Raw genomic sequence first — 21719 nt, 5'->3', positions numbered from 1 at the left:
ACTGAATATATCTGATGCAAACAGCAGTCATCCAATCATTCCTTTTACCCCAAGTCAAATAAAGGCAGTCCGGATTTCTTCCTTCTATATTTTCTTTCTTGCTAAGCAAGATCATCGGCATATCCTGAGATGGAAGGGAAGTGCACCCCTCACAAGTGAAATGATGGGTCTTGGGATATGCCATCATGAACAGAGACCCCACCTCTCTGCCGCATCACAATTGCTGAAACTTCCTGAGAGCTGAACCTGTATGAGCAACTGCGCTGAGCAATTTACACTATATAACTTATTTCGTTCTTTGACAACCCTATGAGATACTCATGTTTTTATTACTACCATTTTAAAGGTAAGAAATTTAGTGCTTTAAAGAGTTTGAGGACTCATAATTAGTAAAGTTCAGAACCAAGTCTTATACACTTAACCATTAAGATAGCTGAGAGAAAATCAGCTTTCAAATGATGAAGGGAAAACCCAGCCATGGGTTCAAACTCACCAGTATCAACATTGTCATCACAGATCTGTCAGGGCCCACATGGTATCTGAACCATAATTTTGTTTTCTACATCTTTCGTGTATCCCAAGTATAATATACGAGGTCTTTTAGGTTGGGTCCTAAATTTACCCCTTTACATAATCCACTTTACCCCTTCCCATAAGTCACAGTTATTGTTGGTCTTGGTTGTTTGTTTGTATTTTTTTTTTTTTTCATGGGCAGGCATCGGGAATCCAACCCGAGTCTCCAGCATGGCAGGCAAGAACTTGTTTGCTTTTAACAAACCTTTTTAAATTAACAAACCTTTTTTTTTTCCACCAGTCTCATTGTCTCTTATTTTCTGGGACAGGCTTTCTGCATATTCAAAGTAAATATCAAAAGCAATAGAAATACTAGATACGATGCAGCGAAATATTAATAAAAATGGTCAATGTCATTCATACACAAATGATTATTTCAAGTTTGTTGTTCTAGCCTACATATATTGGGGTCAGATCTGTTTCGCATCCCTTGAGCTTGGGGAAAATCCACCCTTTCTATTGTAAAGAGTACTAGGGATTTTCTTTCGTGAAACTTAAAAATAATTGACAATCTTCTGAACTTTAATTTCTGCAAAAGGAGACAAAAATCCAGTTTACAAAAATTGACTTTGTGCTAAAAATATATATTTGAGAACATGTTTTAAAAGCAGTGTAAGTCACTTCTTCGTTTTAAATGATTCTTTTTGGTGAACAGTTAAAGAGAAATACTTGCAGCTTGCCAAACAGGTCAATTATGTTTCTGGCAGTGTGGCTACTAGCTTTAAGTTAATTTTTTGTTTGTTTGTTTTTTGAGGAAAATTAATTATTGAGACTCTTTTAAAACACAGGACATGGAGTGGAAATCAAAATACAATAATTTTAAATAGTCCATTTAGCTTTTCCCCTTATTAGTATATTATCTTCTTTCTCTCTCATCTTACTTATACAACAAATTAATAAACAAAACAGCTGCAGTTGCCTACTTATTATAAACATCCATATGTAATCTCAGAGGCTAGTTTAGAATTTAATAGACTTTTTTATTTCAACATGTTGTTCCAGGGACAGGAAGAAAGCTTCAGGAGAGTGACTGACAAATGGCATTTATGGAAGCCTCTGTGCTCCAGGAGAAGTCCAACCCCAGTCGAATTCTTTCTAACAAGTTTTAGGCATCCTCAAATATTATCTCACCTATGCTCTAAGGATTCCTCTTCTTGTAAAATATGTAAAATCAACTCTTATTTCCTTTATTTATATTTGTGTAATCTTTCTGCCCCTGCCCACACCAAAGCCATGATGAACTACTGGTTCTCACTGATGATTTCACCATTCTTGCTGAGGGTGCTTTCCCTGAGGCTGGTGATGCCCAGGATTCAGAGGCGCCAATATGAGTTACTGTCCTGAAGGCACCGTTTACCTTCCTAGCCACCTCCTGGTAGGATTTCTAGAAACCACTAAAGCTGTTATTTAGTGACGTGGTTGTTCCTGCACAGGAAAGCCCAAACATTGGGGTACTTGAGGTCAAAGGGTGAGGCTGTTCTTAGACTGCCATTCTCTGGCTGCCTGAATCAGGAAACCAGTGCTGGTCTCCCTGTGCTTTCGATGCTCAGGATCCTATCGTGGCCTTTCCCTCCGCTACGATTCCTCCTGACCTTGAGCTGAAGACAGGTGAAGACAGCTGAAGACAATCAGACCATTTGGGAGGACTCTTACCAGCAATTGTGCAAGATACCCCACTCTCAATATCCCGAAGTCCTTTCCATGGCAGCTTGTGTGTTCCAGCAGCTTTTTTCTTCCGAACAGAAAATTCATGGGATAATAATAGATTCTTAATTAAATTTAGCATAATAGAAATAATAGAATTTATAAGGGAGTCATTGCTTAGCATTATTTTTCAAAATTCTCTGAAAGACAGTGTCATTCTCTGTTCCCATGATCAGCAGTGTGTCTGTCTGCTTGTCCACCTCTGGTATGTCAGCATTGTTTGTGGACATAAGAGCTGCACCTCAGAAGTTTTTAGCTCTCATTGCCACCGTTAAGTCAGGGGTGTTATTACTCATCTAGTTCATTCGTGACAACACAGTCATGCATGAAACGGGAAGCTGGGCTCATGTCATCTGGGGATTGACCTTCTTAACAATATCTCAGAAGGATTAGGTTGACTTAGGATAAAAAGGAACCTTTGAGTCTATAGATATACAGATTCTGTAAGACTGTAGGTGAAGAGAGTGGGCAAAACACATTTTTAAATAGCCTGGTATTATTAGGTACTTTGTGCTTCTTAGGCACTGTGTTAACTTCTCAACTACATCAAATTTAATCCTTCTGACATAGTTGACATACAGACACAAAGGGCTGAGGAAATTGAAACTTAAACTGCTTGAGAAACTGCAGATAACAAAGAGAGAGCCAAGAAGTGGCAGAGCTTGACTTTGAACATGTATGTGACTTAGCTAAGAGTTTTCTTCTCCTTTTTTTCTTTTATAGAGGTGGTGTGTGTGACAGGACTTTTCCTGTGATAGTGGGAGGAGATTAGCAATACCCTTAGCGTTCATTTGAAAAGTTCCGTTTCTATGTTTAATGTTGCATGACCCTAATAAAAAATAATTAGCTACTATTGATTGAGTGGATCCCATATGTCAGATATTAAGTTTAATTTTGATTAGAGAGCTTTGTAAAGAATATCATGATGATTGTTTAACCCAGAATAAAAAAAGGTGGATGTTCTTGAAATGACTGAAAATGTTTGGATTTAGAATGTACTGTGGTAGACAATCATATTAGATATCATTGTGTATTAATGTTTGTTTTTATTATTTGTAAGTTGGCTTTAAAAGATAGGTTAAAGCTGTAGAACACATCATGGTTCCTAATGATTTTTTTCTTAGTGACCAATAAGACAATTATTCATGAATCTACACTTTCATTGCAGAAAGCTTGGGCAAAGTGAACTAGAGATGTTGCATAGACTCCATTTCCAATGATAGAAGTAAGAAACTGGGATTTGGTAACACTGAGAACTGGTCACAGGTAAGGACTCTAGTACTTGGTATATTGAATATCTTTATCTCAAATATCATTGCAGATAGAAACACATTCCTTGGATGTAAGGATCGGGAAACTTCTATAAAAGCTCAAGAGCAGCCAATTCATGGCCCAAGAGAAGTTCAGAGCACCTTATGCATTGTATATCATATCAAAACTTATGAGAATTATTTATCTTGATATCAAGAGTCATGAAATGTGCTATATTTCTCTAATTCATTTTATTATCCACTTCCCTTATATATAAATATCTGCTTAATGCTTTGGCTGCTACAAGAATATGACTTTATTTACTTTATATATGTGATGTGAAGAGGGGTAGTGAGCTGTTTTTAGTGTTGAACTAGGTCACCCTACAAGAGGGGCATCATATATATTGAGACTGAAGGTGCATCAGAAGCCTTTAAGGAGATTCCAGAATAAGTGTTTTTAGTCCATCAAAAAGCAAGAAGACAATGGTAGAATTGCAGGGAATCCATCCCCAAAGTATACTGCCCAGACTTTTACACCTCAAATTCTCTGATTCAGTTTACCTTTCTCTTAAGCCTTTAGTAAAGTGAGGCCTCAAGGAAGGGTGTTATAATTCAGTTTTCTCTGTTAATTCTCTTAAAATTCCTGGAGATTATTACTATCGATCTCACTTTAAAAGTGACGAAAATTATACTCAAAATATTTGAATAACTTACCCAAATTCTCACAGTAAGGACTGGTAGATCTGAAATTCAAAACACAGGTCAGCTTGATGATAAAGCTCATGTTTTTAATCACTCCAATACAAGATATAATGAGAAGGCTAAGAAACTATTTGCAGTTTTGCAATGGGTTTTCTTTTCTTTTGTCATATAATGATGGTAAGTCTTCTAATTTCATGGCTCAGTATTTAGAATACGCAGGATATTACAAAGAGGGTAATAATTTATCCCATGCTAGAATTTATATTCAATCAAAAGCATTTATTGATTTTTTGCTATATACAAGTTACTGTGCTGAGTACCATATGAATCAGTATGAAATGGGTATTAAAAATAATGTAGAAAAGAAATATTGGAGAATGTCTTCTGTGCCAATTTAATATATAGACAGCCAATTTAAATTTTTCTAGACCACCTGCATGTCTCAACTAAATTAAGCACTTGTAAACAGCAGGCATATAATTAAGAAAAGGAGCATCCTCTATATTGGGTTCAGTGAATAAATGAAAAAAACTTTAAAGGAGAAATGGTAATGGCCCCAATCTCTTCTTTCTTCAACACTCATAACTCAAGCCAAGGTAGAAGATTATCATACCGAGAACATTGGAACATAACTGGCAAAAATCAGGTGTTACTCACATATGGGGCTAGAAATGCACTGCTGTGGGCCTCTGTTTCAGTGGTTTGGCTTTTTCCCATTGGGAAGGTCGTAAGAAACTGAGCTGCACTTTGAAGCTTTTTCTGATTAAGCAGACCACACATCTAGCACCTTATCCCTCTGACTCAAATCTCCCGGGATACTCTCAATTGCAAAAGGACTATTCTCTCACTTGTACTCTGCTCCCAAATCTGGTAATTATTTATCGGCATATTCTTTTATAAGAACTAGGCTGAGGAAAAGTGTAGCTACTTCATCTGACTTAGGGAAACGTTTAGCAATAGTAAAATTAAATCACAAATCTGGCTAGTTGTACATAACCAGAGATTATGTACAATTTAGTGTAATCTGAGGTTACACTGAGTCTCACAGGCTCAATCTACTTTCTGAATCTCGAACCATCACTCAGCTGAAATTAGCATCTGCCTCGTATGGTGATTGTGAAGATTAAATGAGCTGATATACTTAAAAGTTGAGGGCAGTAGCTGGTATATCATAAGCACACTGAAACATTAGTTACTATTATTCTTACTACACTGTGTTCGTATTGTCGAGAGGATGTAAACTATATGAATAGCTTTCAGGAAAGAATACTAACCCAAGAGTCTGACAAGGCTCCTTGCCATTTTATCCCAAAAAAGGGTGTATAATCATAGATAGAATTTTTTAAGAAAAGACTCTAGGGACATTAAATTTAAGGTGCCAGCATAAGGATAGCTCTCCCCTTTTCCTCTCTGAAATTAGATGGAGGATGGGAAATAAACACATAACCTCTTCAATCAAACTATCAGGCGCTGTAGCCACAGGCCACATATGTGGGAAAGTTGTCAGATCAAGTAAAGGTTAGACCAGCCATGCCTGCTGCTGCAGATGCAGACAGGCCTGGAGCATCTGGAGAGTTCCAGGACGAGAACCTCTACGTTCAGGGCAGAACCAACACTGTTGTTAGTGGCAAGGTCATCCAGGGGTGCAGGCTGCTGAACAAGTGTCTTTGAACCCTGTTACGCGCTACGGATTAGGGCTTCCAGGATAGGGAAGAGAATTCACAGACATGCCCTCACTTGAAGGGCTGGTCTAAAGGTTAAAGAGACTGGAAGTGACATTGAGTTGTGAACAGGTCAATACGGGCAGACTGAGAATTAGGAAAGCCAGACCAGACTGGTGTGTTTCTGAACATAATTAGTGGCAAAGAATAACAGAGATGTATACTTGAACTTAATAAAAAGAGGAAATGTTAAGTTGTATTTATGGTACTAGGAGAAAAAAAATTTTTTTTTAAAGTCATTGGACCTGCATAGTACAAACAGTGAACCCTAAGTTAAATCATGGATTATAATTAATAGTACAATTATAAAACTGCAGTTTTATCAATTATAACAAATGTACCACGCCAATGCCAGCTGTTAATAATGGGGTGATACTCAGGATACATCAGGAAACACTATACATGATTATTCTGTAGCCCCACAATTTTGTATACAATTTTTACAGAATACTTTTAGGTAAACAAAGATTGCTTTTGAGAAACAAAAACGGAAGCAAAAACAAAGCTCTGTCTCTATCTCTGTCACACAAATGCTTACATACACAATATGTCTTAAGAATCCGTATTCTCTGCTGCAGTTTTAATTATGTTTAGAAAAAAATGTGAACCCCTCCCCACATAAACTGCTTAAAACCAGCTTGTTTCCGTAAAATGAAAATCAGTCAAATACAAGCAACAATCAATCTTTAAAACAAGACCTAAAAGCAGATATACAAAAAAAACACACACAAAAAGCACAAAAACAAAGCAAAAGTGAAAAACAACATGGTAACAGAAGAAGTTGAAAAATAAGTTGGTATTGTTTATGAAAGAAATTGAAGAAAGTAATGAAACTGCACAGAAATAGTCATTTTCGAATATGAAAATGAGGCTAAGACACAATTGAAAAAAAACACACTAAATCCAGAAAGGGCAAAACTAAGAAAAATTAGCAAAATAATTGAAAATAGATTAAAAGTTACAAATACATAAAATTAAAGATGTTACCACTATGAAAATGTGAGTTAAAAAAATTGAGCAGCAGATATTTGAATTTTTTTTTGCATGGGCAGGCACGGGGACTTGAACCCAGGTCTCTGGCATGGCAGGTGTGCTGGTTTAAAAGGATGTGTACCCCCTAGAAAAGACATGTTTTAATCTAAATCTCATTTCATAAAGGCAGAATAACCCCTATTCAATACTGTATGTTTGAAACCGTAATCAGATCATCTACCTGGAGATGTGATTTAGTCAACAGTGGTTGTCAAGATGGATTAGGTGACAACATGTCTCCATCCATTTAGATGGGTCTTGATAAGTTTCTGGAGTCCTATAAAAGAGAGAACGTTTTGGAGAATGAAAGAGATTCAGAGAGAGCAGAGAAGAACGACATAGCCACGAGAAGCAGAGTCCATAGCCAGCGACCTTTGGAGATGAAGAAGGAAAATGCCTCCCGGGAAGCTTCATGAAATTGGAAGCCAGGAGAGAAAGCTAGCAGATGGTGCCATGCTCGCTATGTGCCCTTCCAGATGAGAAAGAAACCCTGACCATGTTCACCATGTGCGTTTCCAGATGAGAGAGAAATTCTGAACTTCATTGGCCTTCTTGAACCAAGGTATCTTTCCCTGGATGCCTTAGATTGGACATTTCTATAGACTTCTTGTAATTCGGACATTTTCTCAGCCTTAGACCTGTAAACTAGCAACTTATTAAATTCCCATTTTTAAAAGCCATTCTGTTTCTGGTATATTGTATTCTGGCAGCTAGCAAACTAGAACAGCAGGCAAGAACTTTGGCTGCTGAGCCACCATGGCCCATCCGACATTTGAGTTTTATAATTGAAAAAAACTGTTCAGAGAGCTAAGACATGAATCCAAATCTAAAGGAGTACATCATATCTCAGGAATAATTGATATAAAATGAAAAATCCCAGGGCATCTCCTGAAATATTATGGCGATTTTCAAGGTAATAAAGAAAGGGAAAGAGAGAGGGATCCTTGCAGGTCAAGGCAAGAGCTCAAAAATAGACTATTTCCCATCTATGTAAGAAAACTGAATATTGAATGGGGAATTAGAAAATCTAGAAAATGAAAGTACTACATAGGGCATAAAGGAAATTGTCAAATAAATAATTCACGAAGAGCATTAGCTTCACAGAGCCAGAAACAAGTGTTTTCTTCTACTCTGCTAAAGAATTTTGATTGTTCCTACAATTTAAGAGATTTTGTTAGATATCATTCTCAATATAAATTGTGTCCCTCACCCCCTAAAAAAAATTCGTGTCTGCCAGGAACATTGGAACATGAAATCTTTGAAGTCTTTGCAAATGTAATTAGTTAAATTAAGATGAAATCACACTTGACCAGGGTAGGTCTTAAATCCAGTAACTGGTGTCCTTCGATGACAGCCTGGTACAGAGTCACATGAGGAATGTCGTGCGATGACTGGGGCAGAACTTGGAGTGATGCCACTACAAGCCAAGGGGTGCCAGGGACAGTTGGCAACCATGGGAAGGTAGAAAGAGGCAAGAGGGATGCTTCAGAAGAAACATGGCCCTGCCCTCCTGACACCTTGATTTCAGGCCACTGGCCTCTGGTACTGTGAGAGCATAGTTCTGTGTGTTTGTTTGTTTGTTTTTGGCATGGGCAGGCACCAGAAATCGAACCTGGGTCTCCAGCATGGCAGGCGAGAACTTTGCCACTGAGCCACCATCGCAAGCCCTCTATGTTGTCTGAGTCTCCCAGTCTGGGGTAATCACAGCAGCTCCAGGACACTAATCCAGGCATCATGGTTGTGTGAAAGTGCTTGACTGTCTCCCTCTGCCCTGAGCTCCTCAAGAGCTGGTTTCCTTGGACCTGGCCCTGCTCCTTGCACACAGATGACACTTCAAGTCCCTCTGCTGAATCGATTCACTGTGCCATTACAGGAGTGTGGGGCGCCAAAAGAAATTGCTGGTGATTGAAGAAAACCTTCCCAAAACTTCAGCTTTCAGAGAAAACCAAACATGAGAAAAACAATCTTCAATTAGAAAAAAAAAGAAAATAATGTAACTAGTGGGGCTTTCTTGTTTTGGTGTGTTTTGTTTTTATGTCTACTCTCCAAGGCTGCAGTCTTATGGTAGGCATTTTAACATCAAAATCTTGAATTCCAAGACCGGCCTCTCTAATTAGTTGCATTTCATGAGAAAGAAAGTGCTTGGGATACAGGAAAAGTTTACAAAAAGCTATTCAGGCCAGGGTTTTAGGTGGTAGAAAGTACTTCTTAGTACGTATGCCTGAGGGGTGGATGTGGAAAGCAATGAGGCAGCCAGATAATGACAAGACATTTTCCTTGGTGTCTGGTGCAGGCACAGGTGGGAACGAGATAATGTTCCAAGGAGTCTGGCTGTTTTTTCTCTAACTACAATCTCCAGACGAGCCGCTGGGTCAGGCTTTTTCCAAATTATGTCCTGTGCTGGTGCCTGTTAGTCCTGACATTCATATACTGCCCCACAAAATGGGCTTCTCAGAATGACCATCTTAACATTACATTTCTGTAAGTAGTAAGTGACAAGGGGAAGGAAAAAGATGTAATACTTAGGCCCCTTCATTTTTGGTCTTCTGAGTCTGTGAAGTAAGAATTTTCAAAAACTGACAATAAGGAGAGGAAGCATTTCCAACTTGATCTAATTGCTAGGGACATATCTCCACCTTGCTGATGTTACAGCTTAATTGAACACTACATCACTAGCAATACATGCAGAATGAAGAAGGAGGAGAGTCCCGATCAAACATGTTTACTTTGGCATAATCTAATGAAGAGAGAATTAAATAAAAGATGCTGGTGACACCCAATTATACTGATACAAGCCCCTAGGGCTGACTTCTGTGCATCAGTTTCACAAAACATGGTCTTAGCAATATCATCTTTATCGATTAATATTTATATTATTGAGTTCTTCTGAGGTGCATGCACATGAACAGATACCAGCTTCCTTTTCTTTACCCTTTTCTCTAGAAAATGAAGCTAGTACAGCCTTCAGATTATCTGCCTCAGAGATAAAAGGGACTTGCTCTAACAACTTGAACCAACTTTTCTGAGAACTAATTTCCCACTTATCTGGCTCTTGCCTACCATGTTTTTAATATCCTGTGATGTCTCATAGTAATTTTAAATCGCAACTCACTAAAGGCAGTCAAGAGTTTATTTTGTGTCCACTTTGCTTAATGCTTTATATCTTAAAGTTTCCTTGAAAAGCAGTTACTTAAGTTAGGCAAAATAGTATTTCCCCCCAATTTACAGATGGAAATCTACAAGATTTAAGTGACCTGCTCTAGATCTCTTAACTTCTTCAAGCTTGAAGTTTATGATATTAATGGTGATGTAATTAGGACCCCTGCTCAATAACAATTGCTGTATTCTGCAGAGTAATTTTGTTTTAGTTCTGTATATCAAGAGGTTGAGAAATAAAGAGGTAAATGAAGTGCCCACCTAACAACAGTAAGTTTAATGAATCTTTACGAATTTCCAGGTCCTGTTGAAGCAGGGTAAGATAGGACAGCTGTAAGACCCTGGTCTCCTACTCGGCTCTGAAAGGGTTAACAGACAACTCCAAGGCCCTTGTTTCTTGTCTGGCTCCAAAGGAACTAATGCGCACTACAAACCTCCTGGGATAAAAATTTCCCTAATGCCCCCAAACCACCCTAAAAATCATCGAAACCTCCTCGAACCATAAAAGCTTGTAAAATTCTGGGCCCAAAGCAAACTCTTATTTAATAATAGGAAGCACAGGGTCATAAAGATTGTTAATCATTTGGTTAACAAAGGCAAATTTGAGGTATGTGACAACAGACCATGAGTTCTGCTAGCTGTGTCCTTCTATAACAAAGAAAACACCTAGAATTCAAAGGTTACTATGGAAACCTGCCACTGGTAAGACTTTGCTAGAAAACAAGCTGGCCCACTCCGCTCGGTGCATGTCTCTCTCTTGGGCACACCTCTGTTAACCGCTCTAACTGTATTCACTCTTTTTAATAAACTCCTCTTTTAGGAAACTTTACTACATATGCCTACTGGCCCCCCTCATCTCTAAATTCTTTTACTTTTAAGACTTTCCAATGTGGATCTGGCCTCACCTGGCACCGTTGCCAGCAGGGCACTGGTTACACTATGTTAAATATTTTAAATTTACTGTGCTATTTATACCCAAAGCAGGCTGACAGGATGTGTACATGAATTGCTCTTATTTAACAGAAACAGCTGAAGCTTATGGAAATAAAATGCCTTCTAAGTGACAGGCTAAGCACCTAAGCCAACACAGTCCAGCTCCCATGCTCTGAACCGCTTCCATCCACTTGCTCATTTTAGTTTCTGGAAGCAGCTAAATTAAATTTATGTATCCTATAGATTTGCACATGGTTTCAGATAACAATTTCCTATATTTCTATTGCTGGGTCATATAAGAATTTTTTTCTAAATATTTTAGCAAATATATCAAAGAAAAACTGCAATTCACGGTAGAAAGATTTTAGATACTGTTACATGCCTCATTTGTCTTTTAGCTTCAACTTAGCTCAACAAATATAAGGTGATATCTATTATATAGAAAGAAACATGCGTGGAACTATGAGATCTGAAAGGTCAATGTGACACATTTTTAAGCCTGAAAGAGAGGTAATACGCTGCAAAATCTCAGTGAGCAAATATAATTGGAATTCAAACGCAATTCTTTTTCTAATTCATGTGTTATATTTATAAATCAGAATTATATATACCAGAAAAGAATCATGAGCATCATATAAAAATGAAACTGCCTTCTTTTCTTCCTATAGTACATTACTAATTTCATATAGAACTCCCAAAATATAGCAGTAAAAAGTTTTGAGAATTTCTTGTACCATTTTATAACCCAAGATGCTGTAAAATACAAGGTTATAAGATTTTATAGCCTTCCTTATTGTAACGCAACACTGTTTCTCCCATAATCTTTTTTGGTAACAAAATCTGAAGGAAAAAAAAATGCACAGGTACTTTTCAGGTCAACTGTAGATCAACACTTAATCATTGTTAAATTCTTCTGCATTTGCTTACTTGTATATTTTATTAATTGATAATAGTGCTGATAGCTTAACATCTAGTTTTGATAATATAAAAAATACTGATTCAGTTTTTCACAAAATATGTAAAATAGAAAACTAAAACGAGTGGATTTCTATCATGCAAGAACTGGAGGGTTGGGTCTGTACCTAGAGAAAGGCTATTTACCAGATAAGTTACATGAACAGACTGGCATATATTTGGACTTTGCTCCTAAAATCATGAATTCATTAGTTGGTCTCATTCCCCTACATTTGCAAACTTCTTTCTTTTTGAAAATTCTTGTGGAGAAAATAGTGCCATTTTGTTGTAGTTTCTCAAATCAACTTGTAATTACCAGTGTTATATAACTTAGAAGTAACAGCCACCAAATAACTTCATTTATTTATTTATTCATTCAACAAACATTGATTTGGCTTTATTATGTGCTAATTACTGTGCTTGGTACCTTATGCATAATGATGAACAGGATCAAAAATATCCCTTATGCCTTACACTGAGGGCCTAGTGAGAGATTTGGTAAGTAGAAAAAAAAATTATAGCATAATGCAATGCGATATCCTGGTGGGGCAATGGAGGATGCTATGGAAGCACACATTGGGGAAAAACAATTACCCAATATTTGGTATATGTGTCTTAGGGTGTATAAGAGTGATGCACAGAGAAGAATGCCCAGTTAATTCTATATAATGTGAGCTGTCAAGAATGCATTTCTTTAGCCAAAAAGATGCTAGAGTAGGAGGAGAATAATGCTTTATTTAGAGAATGCTTATGTGAAAACTAGTTGAGGGAAGGTAAAAGTTTTCAGGACATTGGGAACACTTGGCTTGAGTGTTGAAGAGTAGGATGAGGAGGGAATGGCAGCTGCTCAGTAAGGATAGGTATGAACATGCCGTATAATGAAGTTCCACTATTTCTGATAAGGAATGTGAACAATATCTTAAAGAGACACGGATCCAATATTTTACATAGGTATGAGACATGATGGGATTTATGGTTTACAAAGATTACTTTGGCTACAATGGGAAATATCTTTGAAGGCAAAGGCAAAAGAGTAGATAAAGAGATAAATTAGAACCTTTAGCTGCAGTCAAGAGAAGAGAGCAAAATGAACTGAATAAAAAATATGGTGGTAAGTGTGGGGGGTTGTTTCCATAACCTAAGTTTATTGTTAACTGCATGTTAGTGTGATTATTCTCCATCAAGCTATGAAGTCCCAGGGATCACAGGCTGTGCTTTCCATTCCCATTGGAAGTTGATGCTGGCTCATCAAGTCCCTGTAGAAAGAGAACACAATTAAATTAAGAGATAAAATACAGTGTTGGTAAAGATAGTCATTTTTTTTCTAAATATTTTGTTCTGCTGTATTGTAGAATTCCCCTGAGATGTCTATTAATAACAAACCATATGAGATAATGTTTTTTTTAAAAAATTATTCTATCCCAGAAGTTTTCAGGAACCCCATAACTGGTTTATCAAAGTAGAGACACCTTTAGAATATTTGATATATATTTATGGTAAACAAAATGCTACATAAAGGCCATTGGATTAAGAGAGACTTATCTTCCAATAAAGAACCTGAGCAGTATAAGATCTTAAAAGGAAAAGAATAGAAGTCATTCATTATTCATTCATTTTTACTACCATTTTATGGGAAATAATGTGTCAGTTACCAAATCTACAACCAAAAAATAAATATAGTGATGCATTGTAATATGAACTAATTCTCATCCAGGAACTCAATCCTATTATTTCAGATATGTAATACCTCCCCAACTTCAGGAAGGTAAATTCTTTTTTCCCTTTTTAGTGTCAAGTGTTTTTTTTCCAAATGTAATTTTATCAAGATAAGGTCACATACCATATAATCATCTGAAGTGTACAATGGATTATATTATCATCATATAGTTGCACATTAATTACCACAGTTAATTTTTGCACATTTTTGTTACTCAAAAAAAAATAGATATAATAAAAAAGAACATCCAGACCATTTTCTACTCATCTATTCATACACTAGTTGAAGAGAGTGTCAGTCTTAAAGTTTTCACAATCGCATGGTCACACCATAAAAAGCTCTATAGTTATGGAATCATCTTTAGGAATCAAGGCTACTGGATTACAGTTCAACAATTTCAGGTATTTCTTTCTAGCTATTCTAATCCAGTACAAACTAAAAAGAAATATCTATATAATGCATAATAACCTCTAGAGTGATCTTTCAACTCTACTTGAAATCTCTTAACCACTGAAATTTTATTTTGTTTCATTTCTCTGCCCCCTTTTGGTCAAGAAGCTTTCTCAATCACACAATGCTGATTCCAGGCTGATCCCTGGGAGTCATGTCCCATGTTGCCAGGGGGATTTACACCTCTGGGGAGTCATGTCCCACGTAGAGGGGAGGACAGTAAGTTTAGAAAGGTAAGCTCTTAACTGAATTATCCAAACCTTGAAAGCTGGCAGAAATGAAGGTCATCACTAATCAAGTGCATTTCCAACCTATCTTTGCAGGGAACTTGAATTGGACAATAATCTTTTGGAATATATTTATAACCTAATAAGAATGGAATGAAGAACGCAATGAAACACTGAATATGGGTGACCTCAAAAACATAATAAATAAAATATTTAATCAGAAAGTCAGCAAATAACTGTGTTATAACTGGGAAGACAAGAAAAGCTAATGAAAAAAGTCAAATTAGTTGATTATCGGTGAAGAGAAGGAAGAAGGCTTTGAAATGTCTCATGCAGTACCTAAAACATAGTAAATGCTCAGTGGATGAAAGAAAGTGAGAAAAGAGAGATGTAAATGAAAAGAGGGGAAGCAAAAATATGATTCTTTAAATTTTGATGTGTAAAGAATGCTCTAGTCTGGCAATTTCTTCTCATTCTGATATCTCTTCTCAGATCATGTCTTCCTTCCAGCCATCCAAGATGTGCATACTTATTTCTTCAATATCCCTCATGTTGATGCTTTTCTACTCACTCTCTCTCTCTCACACACATACACACTCTCTCGCTGTCACTGTCTTGCTTTCTCTCATTCTCTCTCGCATACTTTCTGTGAACCTTCAATGCTTGTCCAAGTGGCTTAGTGTTTTGGAAATAATCTACCTAATTTTTGAAGTCTTTGTAACCATTGTTGGAGTGAAAAAGCTCATTAGCGCCTTTCTCTAGAAGTCTCCAGTTGATCATAGACACAAGTTCCCCCAGGAGAAGCCTTCCTTTTCTTAAAAGATAGCATCAAGACCAATATTTAACTATTTCCAAAATTGTCTCACAAAAGCGATAATTGGTACAAAAGCAGATCTTCATAGAGACCAAAACTCAAAGTCTCCAGAAAAGGAAAAAATATCTTTTAAAGTAGAGGGAAAGCAAATTGCACCAGTCTAATCAATCAAGAAGTCATAAAACATCTATTATTTATTTTGTTCTCAGGGGTCAAAAGCCCAGTATTTTTCAAGGGGAAAAATATCATCTTTTCTTTTCAATTAACCTTATAAAACAGCCAATAGACATTTTTGAAAAATAGTTATGACAGCTATAAAAGCAAAATTTGTTTTAAAGGAGGTTTTATTAAGATAAACAGAGACTCGTATTGTGTTTAGTGCCCATTGAAATTTCTGAGTTAAGTATCTGAAAGATGAGTTTCTTGAGAATGTGCCTCAAACTCTAACTTAAAGCCCAAAGCTCACCTCCAGTAAGACACTGAACAGAGAATACCCAGGAGGTTTCAAAGACCAGGAATGGTCTTTGATGCAATGACTTAGTTGTTTCATGTTTTCTTCAGTACCCCATGATTTACTAGCCAATGCCACAAATCTCTGTGAGTCAGATTATTTTGATGCCTGCTTTGAGTTTGCTATTATTATAGCCATGTCTACCCTATCATTGGCAATTAAGTGCTGCCACCTGGCTTCTGCCAACTCGGGATCCTGTCATCCCGATTGTGTTTAAAGAGTACAGCTCAGTGATAGCAGTTCCTACAGTAATATCTGACCTACAAAGAAGTGCAACCACAGAGCTCTTGAGGGATGATGGTGCTAGTCTCACAAATTTATTTCTCACTGTTCTGGTAAAAGGTGCATCCTTCAGACATTCTTGGGGTGTAAGAGCAGGCTTTGCATGATAAATCCACTCTAACATTCCAATCTCTCTAAGCCTCTGGATCCCCTCATGTACATTATACCAGGGCAGTTCTGGCGTTTCAACCTCAGGTAATGTTGGCCAGCTTTTGATCCATGTTTCAACCAACCATCCAAACAAACTGTTAACACCTTTTCTAACCGCTGGAGCTATAACATTGAATACAGAATCTCTGCTTAGTGGGCCCATATCAATAAATTCAGCCTGATCCATCCTTATATTCCTCCCCAAATTATCCCACACCCTTAAAATCCATTGCCACACATATTCCCCTGATTTAAGCCTATATAAATTGGTAACCTCACACAGTTCTTTTGGAGTATAGCGTACCTCCTCATGTGTGATACTTTGTACCTCACCTTTAGGGGCCTGTTGGGACTTTAGTCTAGTTATAGGTCTGGAAGAAATGAGGGCTGGTAGGGATAGGTCATGAAAAGAATTAGAAATATCTTCCAAGCCATTTGCTTCAGGGCCTTCATTTGCAGTTTCATCTGGTAAAACTGGATTAATCACTCTAGGGCTAATCCCTTCAGGAGGAGGTTGGGTGGCCAACTCCTCAAGGCAGGCTTGAGGTGGGGCGCTTATGTACTCAGGGAAAACTATTACAGGGTTATCTAGAGAAGACTCAGCATAACCTAGGGTTTCAACCTCACCCCCGATATCATTATCAATCCATATGTCACCATCCCATTTTTCAGGGTTCCACTCCTTTCCAATCAACACCCTTACTTTAATGGCAGACACCATGCAACATTGAGATTTCAGTTTATGTTATAAAGTTGCTCCTCTAACAATAAGATTCTGAGTCTGATTTTCAGAGATCTCACGTCTACAGCTACAGGAAATAAGATTTTCCTTCAGGATACTCATAGAAATGTCTACATCTGTCAGTCGGCGCTTAATCTTCTCATTTGAAGCCTTAAGCCCATCCCTTTCACTCCTTAATATAGCCAGTCTATCTAACAATAACCAACCAACATCTCTATATCTCTTATTTCCACAAAACTCTGTAAAGGTGTCAAAAACATTATCCCCCAGAGCCTGGCTTCATACAAGCAAAGCATTAGGAGAATCGAATGGTGACATTTTGACTATTTATTTTGCCAACTCAGTCCATGAATTGGGAGTGTCATTCTGATTATGGGAATCAGAGTCTTCAGTGCCTTTGAGTCTAGTCAGAGTAGAAAACCATTAAAAAAAAACCATTTTTAAGATTCTGTTTCTTAAAACATTCTTGGTACCGAGATGTATTAGTTAGGGTTTTCTAGAGAAACAGAATCAACAGGGAACACTCACAAATATAAAATTTATAAAAGCATCTCACGTGACTGCAGGAATGCAGAGTCCAAAATCTGCAGAGCAGGCTGTGAAGCTGATGATTCCAATGGAGGGTCTGGACGAACTCCACAGGAGAGGCTCACCAGCCGAAGCAGGAAGAGAGCCTGTCTCTTCTGAATCCTCCTTAAAAGGCTTCCAGTGATCAGATTAAGCATTACTTATTGCAGAAGACACTCCCCTTGGCTGATTACAAATGGAATCAGCTGTGGATGCAGTTGACATGATCATGATTTAATTCTATGAAATGTCCTCATAGCAACAGACAGGCCAGCACTTGCCCAACCAGACAAACAGGGACCACCACTTGGCCAGGTGGACACATGAACCTGACCATGACAGGGGGTGTATATTATGAGGATTTTTTTTTTATAAGTGATTTTATTTTTAAGTATTGTGTGTTTGTCATCCTTACAGTATTTTCAGTTCATATATACAGGAATTTCCACTATCTCCATTAAATTCCAAAATAAATTGAATATTAAACTGGTGTGATTCTTACATAGCTCTTGTGGTACAGACCTCGGGTTTTTTCTATGTCTTGTACTATTAGTACAAAATAGAGTATTTACATATGAAACTTAAAATTTTTTGTTTTATTAAACCTGATAAAAATTTATTTTACAGGGAGATGAGTTGTCTTAATGGCTTATAGGGACACCTGAAATAGCTTCATGAAGGCTCAACTGGGGAAAGCAATTTCCCATAGTACCCAGATGAGTTCTGTGACTTTTAGAATTACACATCTCTAAAAAGCAGGGTTTAGAGTTGATAATGATTGTGCAGATTTGATTTTTAAAATTTGTTTGAGATGCTACTTAAAGCCTTAGTCATTTATAAAATGCCTAAAGTTGCTCAAATAAGTATTTTTAATGTTTGTTTGTATCATGAGATACAAAGAAAAGAAAGTAGAAGTAATGGTTTTCAAAGTATACTTCAACAAGTAGTTACAGCACAGATTTCTGAGTCGGTCATGTGCCGCCATTTCACTACTTCAGATGTTCCCATGTAGCTGCTCCAAAACACCACAGGCTAGGAGAAATCAGTGTAGTCATTCAGCAGTCATACTCACTTGTTAAATCCTTTTTTCTCTGTTATAACTCCTCTTTCTCCTTTGATCTTTCTCCCAATCCATAAGGATCTTTAAGCAAAGCCCGTTCTGACTTTTTCATGTTGGAAAGGAGTGTCAACGCTAAAACATAGGGGGATGCAATATGTTGATAATCTTGGAGAGGCTGTTCCCTCGGTGTTTCAGAATTTATCCGGCCTAAGAAACCTCGGGAAATAATAGTTTCCAGGAAAACAAACTTAGTGTGTGAAAGTGTATTATAGAGTCTCAGTTTGAGACCTAGCTACTCTTAAGCAGTAGCAGGAGTGATGGTGGGTCGAGTTGAGCGAACCATGGCATTTAGCACTATCTAACTGAAGCATACGCAAGCACAGCCTCAAGAATAGCCTCTTGACCCTATATGATCTCTTTTACTGGCTGATGCCTTAACCCCCTTTTGGTCAGGAAGGAGTTGTTGATCCCATGGTGCCAGGACCAGACTCATCCCCGGGAGCCTGGAGACTTTCAACCCTGGATGTCACGTCCCTTGTAGGGAGGATGGTAATGATCTTCCTTGCAGAGTTGGGCTGAGAGAGAGAGGCCATATCTGAGTTACAGAAGAGATTTCCTGGAAGCCTCTGTATAGGTGGTCTTAGCTTCTCCATTACGTATATATGTTTCATAAAAGCAAGCTTCAAAATCAAGGGCTTAACTTATTTTCTTCAGAGTTGATAGGGTACCTGGGGTTTTCCAGATGGGACAGTTAAATAGTTTCATATATTGTTTTCCTTTGGACACTCCAGGGTCTCTATCCATAATTTTTAATCACCAGGACACCATAGCCTGAGATGTATATTGAGCTACAGAGAATTGTAAGGCCTTGTTCGCATTCTGGACTCTAGAGTTTGGGTTGTTTAATGAGCTATCCAGGCAGGTTGACTTAGATTGTGTGTTACAGAAGATTTAGGTTCTAGACATAAAACAAACCTCTCTGCCTCTGGTCTCACACAGCAGGTAAAGGTCTAGAGTCCATGCACTTCATCTTTTACACTGCATTGTGGTTTATCTCAGTCTCAACCACATGGGCTTCATCTTTATCTCTGGTTGAGGCCTGATCTCTTTGTGGTTATTTTAACTGTTTTTGTACATAACTGTGCTAAGTTACAGGGCTGCACTACTCTACTTTGGGGGTCTTAGGTATCACAGAGTCACTCAAAGTTCCCAGGAAATACCTGCTGATATGCTTATAGCTCAGTGTCTCAGACTCTTACAACTTCAGGCTAAGTTTGGCTGCTATAAGGGCTTAGAATCTAGGCTCCCATTTTCCTATAAGTTACATATAAATTTTTAAAAGCTCATTTGACTCTTAATTTGACTAAAAATTACCTTGATCTAAATGGGCTCTCTGACTGTTGTTATGAGAAGATAAGGAGTGTCATCAGGGAGGCCCAGTTTAGACCGGAGTGATGTGACACGTGAGTAGAAAAATGGCCGGGAACCAGATAGCAGCTTATCTGAGATTTAGAAAGCATGATTATCAACACACCTGGGATGTATTATGCATCCTGAGGTGCTCAAACTGCATATCTGGTGAGATAGTTTCTAATCTAGAGATTCCTAAAGAGCCACTGAATGCTTTGCTTTCTTTGGTTTCTCTCCATGAAAGATATAAATAGATGTAGAACTAAAATTTTAAAGTAACAATTAGCAAAGAAAGTTAAAATCAAGCTTAACATGTTTAATTTACCCTGTTTTTTGTCATTGTGCTTTAGTTTATCTCTTTTTCAGTAGAAGATGACTGGGTTTACAGAAAAATCATGCAGAAAATATAGAGTTCTGATACACACCTCCTCACAAGCATAGTTTTCCCTATTATTAACACTCCAACTTAGTATGGTATCTTTGTTACAATTTATGAAGCAATATTATTATGATTATACTATTAAATTATGATTATACTACTAAACATAAATAATATTGCTTACATTAAGGTTCACTATGCGTGTTTTATATTCCTATGTTTTTTTTTTAATTTTATTCTAGTAACAACATATACTACCAAAAATTTCCCCTTATAACCCAAATTCAAATATATAATTTGATGCAGTTAATTACATTTGCAATGTTGTCCTGCTATGACACCATCCACTACCAAAACGCTTCCATTACTGCAAACAGAAATCATCTCTCCCTTCACTATTCCCAGTACAGCCCCTGTGCTATTCTAGTCTCTGACTCGCAGAATTCTCTTATTGGAGTTATTTCATATCAGAGAAATCATATAGTACTTCTCCCTTTGCTTCTGGCTTATTTCACTCAGCATGGTGTCTTCAGTTTCCTTCATGTGATTGCCTATATTAGAACTTCATTCTCTCTTACGGGTAAATAATACTCCATTGTATCATATACCAAATTTTGCTTATCCATTCATCAGTTAAATAATATTCCATTGTATCATATACCAAATTTTGCTTATCCATTCATCAATTAAATAATATTCCATTGTATCATATACCAAATTTTGCTTATCCATTCATCAGTTAAATAATATTCCATTGTATTATATACCAACTTTTGCTTATCCATTCATCAGTTAAAGAACACTTGGGTTCTTTCCATCTTTGAGTAATTGTAAATAATGCTGCTGTGAACCTTGGTGTGCAAGTATCTGTTTGAGTCCCTGTTTCCAATTCTTTTGGCCACACACCTAGAAGTGTGATTGCTGGGTCATATGGCAGTTCTGTTCTTAACTTTCTGAAAGCCAGAAATAAGCTTTCCAGAGAGGCTATGCCATTTTACCTTTTTACCAACAATGAATGAGTGTTCCTATCTCTCCATATCCTTTCCAGTACATATTTCCTATTTTTAAAATAGTAGCCATTCAAGGAGTATGATATGCACACCACTGCACTTTCAATTTGCATTTCCCTAATGACTAGTGATAACGAGCATACTTTTCTGTGCTTATTGTCCATTTGTATATCGTATTACAAAAATGCTTTTTCAAGTCCTCTATACATTTTTTTTTAATTGGGTTGTCTTTTTGTTGTTGATTTGTGGGACTTATTTACATATTCTGGATAGAAAACCCTTATATTAAACCCTGATTAGGCATGTGGTTTCCAAATATATTCTTTCATTTTGTAGTTTTCATTTTACTTTCATATTGAAGTCCACAATATG

General features: G+C 37.2%; 1 long non-coding RNA gene across 4 annotated transcripts in view; it reads left to right on the top strand.

The window, feature by feature from the left end:
* The first annotated feature begins 232 nt into the window (after positions 1-232).
* The window catches only part of LOC143661778 (uncharacterized), a 127732-nt gene continuing 106245 nt past the window's right edge, over positions 233-21719 (top strand). For all 4 annotated transcript variants that reach the window (XR_013164831.1, XR_013164833.1, XR_013164832.1 and 1 more), the window contains exons 1-2: positions 233-346; positions 3446-3543. This is a non-coding gene — a long non-coding RNA (uncharacterized LOC143661778). The remainder of the gene's footprint in view (positions 347-3445; positions 3544-21719) is intronic.

The sequence above is a fragment of the Tamandua tetradactyla genome, chromosome 17, assembly GCF_023851605.1.
Source record: "Tamandua tetradactyla isolate mTamTet1 chromosome 17, mTamTet1.pri, whole genome shotgun sequence".
In the NCBI taxonomy this organism is placed as follows: domain Eukaryota; kingdom Metazoa; phylum Chordata; class Mammalia; order Pilosa; family Myrmecophagidae; genus Tamandua; species Tamandua tetradactyla.
This window is presented reverse-complemented; position numbering and strand designations above follow the sequence as displayed.